This window comes from Takifugu rubripes, chromosome 6 (assembly GCF_901000725.2).
Source record: "Takifugu rubripes chromosome 6, fTakRub1.2, whole genome shotgun sequence".
In the NCBI taxonomy this organism is placed as follows: Eukaryota; Metazoa; Chordata; class Actinopteri; order Tetraodontiformes; family Tetraodontidae; genus Takifugu; species Takifugu rubripes.
In genome coordinates, this window is record NC_042290.1 from 12,021,255 (window position 1) to 12,027,370 (window position 6,116).

Consider the following 6,116-nt stretch of genomic DNA (forward strand, 5'->3'; position numbering starts at 1 on the left):
GACGAGCAGCAGCCCAGCTAGCTCGGTTAGCAACGCTGGCTACAGCGAGGCCGTGACTAATGACCATAATGAGCCGACTGGGGTCTTCCCATTGTGTTTCAAAGGTGCACAGTCACAGTGGGGTTTCTGAAGGGGTCAAAGGTCAGACCAGAAAGGACTGACGTGGCAGTGAAGCTCAGGATAAAGATAAGCTACGGATAAATGCTACAATTAAAGGCGCGAACGTGAGAACGAGCAGCGAACACACACCTGAAACTGAAGCTCCTGATAACCAGTCCGACCTCATTGTCGCCACACTCATGTGATGCGACTGTTCTTTCAAATAACACGCCGTGTTTGGCGATTAGTCATTTATCATTTTAGATGGTGACACATGAGGAAAAAGGGAGACGATGACTAAAAACAACCGGAATTAGTGGAAGATTGTGACTAATCGCAGGCGTCTGCAGGAACGGCTCAGCCACGTTTTTACAAAGTCGATATTTATTTCTAGCAAAGGCAAAAGTTTCACATCAAAACAAGTCAAAGGCGATTCAGTCAACAGCATAAAAACGTCGAGGAGCTTGAAACAAGGTGGACGCGTGGGAGGAAACAATGATGGAGACGACAACAAGCGAACGCTCGTGTGCTGAAGTCTGTCGGACTGGAGCCTTTCATGTTCACCTCTGGTGTCTCCTGGAGAAGCTCAGGCCTCCCGTTGGCCCAAACCCCCAAACCCAACATCAACTCACGATTTAACCGCAAAGGTGAGCAGAAAGGTGGAGGATGGACCGAGAACAGGAGATGAAACGCTCCACATCAGGCGTTTGTTCCTGCCGTCGGAGCAAAGAAATTAATGGAAAGTGGCAAATTTGGCTGTTTAAAACATTTCCTCAGTCAAAGTGGGCGTGGCCTCAGTGGCGCCTGATGTCATCACGAGCAGAGAAACAATATACGAACATTCTAAAGAAGAAATAAAAAGTTTGCCATTCTTAAACAAATGGCGGGAATTTTCGAAGGATAAATATGACTGCTGAAAGTGTCGTTGGCGAGATATTATGAGAGTTACGGTAAATCTGAATGAATGTGTGATTATAAATGGTTTATCCCTCCCCAGGTGTGACACTCCACTTCACACAGAGACATTTCTGCTGTGTTTTCAGCCTGAAGTTTCCTGGAATTAAAAAAAAAAAAAAAAATTATTTTGCAGAGCGTCAATTATCCTGGATGACGACCAAAATAAGATAATGTGATAAACCCAAGAGCTCCTGATGTCAGTGTCAAATAACAAAACCAGTAAGATTTTAAAATTTGAATTAAAATCTGTATGAAATATGACTCGGGGGAAATGTGCCAGCAGGGGCCACCAGGGGGCAGCAGCACCTTTGCCTCTTCACCACAGGGCCATAAATCTGCTGTTACTGGAGATTCAAAGATTGTTAAAGTTGGATTTGCCGTCTGATTTCACACCAACCTGAATCAACACATCTGACTAGTTTTACATCCAGCACGAGCAGAGTTCCCTTTCATTCAAATAAGCCCAGACATGTTTGTAGACCGATGGTTACCTGCGCTGGCGTTTCTGCTTCTGCCTCAGTTTGGCAAAGATGAAGCCTATGACCAGCAGGCCGATGATGACGGCCAGCACGCTCAGGGTCAGCGGCAGGCTCAAGGAGCCGTTCACCGTGTCCTCGCAGGTCTCGCCCGGTAACCAAGCTGGCAGTTGCACACCAAGTTGCCTCCACCACCAGGAGGCAACTCGCAGGTCCCGTGACTGTTGCACTGGGTCTCTCCACAGGTGGGCAGGTTACGGTCCACACCTCTGGGCTGAGGGACCAGGTCAGACACAGACATGGCAGAGGACGAGCTGTCTGAGGGAAGAGAGACAAAAAACATTACAAGCAACCAAGTGTTTAGGACCACAGCCTTTAAAAGGCTCCCCAAAAGTGTGGATTCAGTGTCTTTCTGTCAGGTCCCGGTGCCGTCGTGACCTCCTGATGGCAAAGCCGCCACAGCGTTCTCCCTCTGAACAGGGTGGGACGGGGGTGAGCGGCCTCGGCGGGCCTCACGCAGGGCGCCACCGCTGCCGAGGTGGGAACGCAGTAAGACGGCCGTTTCAAACTTCTTAAAAGCTCCTGAAGGTTCTGGGGGAAAGATTTCACCCGCGCTGATGCTTTGCCATCAGCAGGTCACGACTGTGGATGGAGAAGAGGACACAGAATCCACATTTCTGTGAAGGTTTGGGAAACGTTTGATCAGCTGGAGTGTATATCACATTTCTGATGTCAGGATTTTCCACCGTGTCACTTTAAAACTCAGCAAATAAATGTATGTTTTCTCATCCTGTAAAAGGAAAAGTCATTTTCTGCCTTCAGAGGTTAAATGTTGGAGTGTTGCTGTGAAAGCGCAGCTCCGACCTGTGAGGGACGTCTCGGCCACCCACTGATTTCACTGGTAAATTCAAAGGTCAGAGCCCACTTCCACTAGGTCCTAGAATAAAAGCATGTTAAGAATCAAATGTAGAGATGATTAAAATAAAGTATACAAGTGTTGACATGTATAAGTTATATGTAACAAACGACAGGTAAAAAAAAAAAACACCCAAAAACAACTTAATTCCATGTAAACAATAAAAGGAAAAAAGATTTATAATATTAAAGTTCATCCTGGAAAAACTGCAATAAAACTTTTCTGATAAAAAGGTTGAAAGTTTGAGGATTCTCACATCTTTCTGTCCTTTTATAAGAAAGAAAATTACGAGTTAAATGATAAATGAAAACATGAACATAGCCGTAGCTCCAGCGTGGTACGGTGAAGGGTGAAAACGCCGTCGCAGGGAGAGCAACAGCTCATCAGTTGAAGCTTCTCCCCCCGAAGAGTCTGAGATTTGTTCCCACGCTAGAGTCACCAAACCTCAAGAGTCACCAGAGAAGAAGGTTGGAGCTCATCTACTCACGCCGACAGCAGGTCGCAGGCAGGTGGTGCGTTCAGTGTCCCCACAAAATCTGAGGTTCCGTTTGGTGAAGGGAAGTGAAGACGGAGGGAAGCGGAAGAAAGGCGTGAATACCTGTTTTCACAGAGACTCAGACAGTCTCCTCCCCGTGTGGGCCGAGCCACACGCTCAGTAACTTTATCACCTTAAATGAAGCAATGAAAACTGGTAAATCTGGTTTTCTGTCATAAATGCTGAGAGAACCCCAGATACACGCGCAATCTTTAAGTTCAGCTTGAAGCAACAATGCTTCCACACGCCTTTCTTTACCTCCTGCTTTGCTCTGGCGTTTTCCCATACCTGGGGGGGGGGGGAGGCCTGTCAGGACAAGAACAAAACCAGATGAAACCAGACTCGCGAGATCATCGAGATCAAAAGAGCTCAGCCTAAAGCTGATCTCGAACAGAGGTGAGATCAGCTCAACTTCTCATGTCCTCCAGAGGAGCACCCCCCCCCCCCCCCACACCACACACACACACACACACACACACACACGATCGGGTGTGTCTGTGTTAGGAAAGATTAATGTGGGTGGAGGTAAAACTTCAGTTCACAGGAGCTCAATTCTGAATGTCGGAGGAAAAAAAGCTGACGAATCTGCAAAAGTAAGAGTTTTAATGTGGATCTCTTTCTTTCCCATAATGCTTTGAGGCCTTGGATAAAGCAACGCATCTTTTAACCCACCAACATCATCGTTCAGCTTTTCTTTATCCGAGTCGACAGACTTCCTGTTTTTCACCTGGAACAACCAGACTCAAGTTTCTGGAACCTCTGAATAAGATGCTCGGCTTGTGTGCACGTCTTTCCTGACGGCCCCAGACAGAAGGAACCAAAGATGCCCCAGGATAAAGAGGACTGAACCACTGTCTGATTCTGGGCCGTAGCTTTTATTTCATGAAGTCAGGAGTCAGATTCTCAGACAGACACAGGATCGGCTGCGTGTCTAATGCAGCTGCGCCGCTGCAGCCGCAGGAATCTTCACTGTCCACCGGAGACTCCAGCTCCTGGAGACAGAAACCCCCACAGATTACGTCACAGCATCCAGTTTTAAATGATTCCTCTGGGCTTCTGCTGGCGTCACTGAAGCTCAGGCGTCACCTCCGTCTCTGCATCCGAGTGTTCGTGCGGCAGTTGCATGTTGGCCATCAGGGTCTCCTTGTCCGTCGAGCTGCTCCTGATGGAATTCCAGCCTCTCCTGTTAAAGCCGGAGTCACATTTTAGCTGCAGGCTCCCGAACAAACCGCAGCACGTTTGTCTTCGGCACCTTTACTGTAAAGCAGAGCAGCAGCCAGCAGCAGGACACGAGGACCAGGACAGCCAGGACCACGGCGGCGTGGCTCCTCGGACCGCCCGCCGTGTATGGCGCAGGACTCTCCTCGTAACCGTCCGCTACACAGACAGCTCACGCTGCTCCCCACGGTGACACAGGTGCCGTGACCCTGGCAGCGCTGGACGCCACATGACGGCGAGTCCAAAAGGAACCGAGTTCCTCTGGCTGTTCAGTGCGTTGAGCTGGGGTGGAAACCTCTGGGGTGGCAGAGCTTGTGGTTTGGCCCTGAAGACGTTGGGGGGGGGGGGGGGGGGCAGACAAGGGGGCTAACGTTAGCTTAGCTTACCTCAGGATAACTTTCTCCACCACGAAGTTTCCCGTGAAACTCACAGTCCAGTTCGTCCGAGTGGTCGGGACAGTTCCACGCCGGCCCGTCGCACAACCCAACTTGCTGCTTTTTTTTTGGGGATGCACTTGCTGCCATCAAAGCAGGACTCCTCTCCAGAGGGGCATCTGGGCAGGTGTGAAACAGAAGTGGTATTGATAGTCATGGAGCCCCGCCCACACGCACACCTCCGTCCTCCGGATAGGCCAGGCACAGCTTGTGCACACCCACCGTTGCTGGTGGAGCACTTGTTGGTTCCTGTGGGATCATAAGAACCACCATCGGGGTTTCTCCCTGTATCACGCGACCCTGTGGCCATAAAACTACAAACATTCACATTCGTTCTGCCCTAGATTCCAATAAAAAACTTCCCTCCTTCCCACAGCCACAACTCAGCAGGCGAGGGAGAAATTCCTGCCTGAGACGAACCGGCTGATCAGATGCTTTTGTATTATAAAGAAAACAAAACTCAAAGAGAACGAGCACATCTGAACGCTCAGGTGATGGTGAAAGTGGTTCCAGGAAGCCGCTGGCGAATTGGCACAGGGGGCTGGATCAAACACTTGATGAATGGCTTCCCTCCACCGTAGCCTCCAGGAGCTGTTATTTTCATGCCACCATCATATTTTCCATGCGTCACCCTGAACATTTCTGCTGAGTGACCCAACTGTTTTCAAGCTTAACTGGCGTCATGCAGAGAAACGTTCCTACCAGACTGGCTGCTGGTGCTGTAGGCTCTGACTTCCACCAGGCTGGTCTTCATCTCAAACCACAGCTGGTTGGGCTGCAAGCCGTCACTGAACCACAGTTTGGTTACATCTGCAGTATAAAAGCACAAAGAATCCCTGAAAACATTAAAAGAAACCTGAAGATTCTGGATCAGAAAGAAAACCCCCAAACATTCAGACCTGTTACACAACCTTTCCTGATTCCACAGATTGATGGCGCGACGGTTACTGCCGCTGCTACAGCGCCCCCTGCTGCCCAGAGGGCAGAAGCGCCGCTGAACAGAGCTCGCGTCCTCACCTTGGTGCCGGGTGGCCCAGACGAGGAGGTTCTCAGTGTGAGTGAAGGAGACCAGCCGGCCTGGTCCCTTTTATGCTGTTTATATCTTGAGCCGTCCAGTCCGATAGAGCTGATCACACCCTCGACTGAAGCACAACAGTGTCACCACAAAAGGGGACAGACCAGCACCGAGCCGCTGCCTGCTCACCAGTATCAGCCCAGTAGATCACCGTTCCCTCACTGGAAAGGACAGAGAGCCAGGCAGGGCTGCTCTTGGTCCACAGCACACCTTTGTTACGTCCATCCATCCAGGAGCAGACCACCTCTGCCTGGTTCCTCCCACCCGCCATCACTGCTGTGAAGCACAGCCATCCTGAGGGGGGGTGCACAGCAATGGAGGTGATGCCCTGAGGGGGGATGAACAAGGAGCCTTTTAGCAGGAGCAAACAACTATTTGGATAATCCAAGAGGAAGCTCGGTAAAAC

General features: G+C 50.1%; 3 long non-coding RNA genes across 3 annotated transcripts; all 3 read right to left on the reverse strand.

The window, feature by feature from the left end:
* Positions 1–465: 465 nt before the first annotated feature.
* On the reverse strand, positions 466–1,685 carry LOC115250172 (uncharacterized). Its single transcript, XR_003888745.1, has 2 exons — positions 1,548–1,685; positions 466–1,153 (listed from the first exon to the last, which is right to left on the reverse strand). It is a non-coding gene; the product is annotated as an uncharacterized lncRNA (long non-coding RNA).
* Positions 1,686–1,688: 3 nt separating this feature from the next.
* LOC115250170 (uncharacterized) lies at positions 1,689–3,221 on the reverse strand. The gene is made up of 3 exons (XR_003888742.1): positions 2,936–3,221; positions 2,397–2,469; positions 1,689–1,850 (listed from the first exon to the last, which is right to left on the reverse strand). It is a non-coding gene; the product is annotated as an uncharacterized lncRNA (long non-coding RNA).
* Positions 3,222–4,844: 1,623 nt separating this feature from the next.
* LOC115250169 (uncharacterized) lies at positions 4,845–5,721 on the reverse strand. The gene is made up of 3 exons (XR_003888741.1): positions 5,653–5,721; positions 5,338–5,445; positions 4,845–4,884 (listed from the first exon to the last, which is right to left on the reverse strand). It is a non-coding gene; the product is annotated as an uncharacterized lncRNA (long non-coding RNA).
* Between the last annotated feature and the right edge of the window lie 395 nt (positions 5,722–6,116).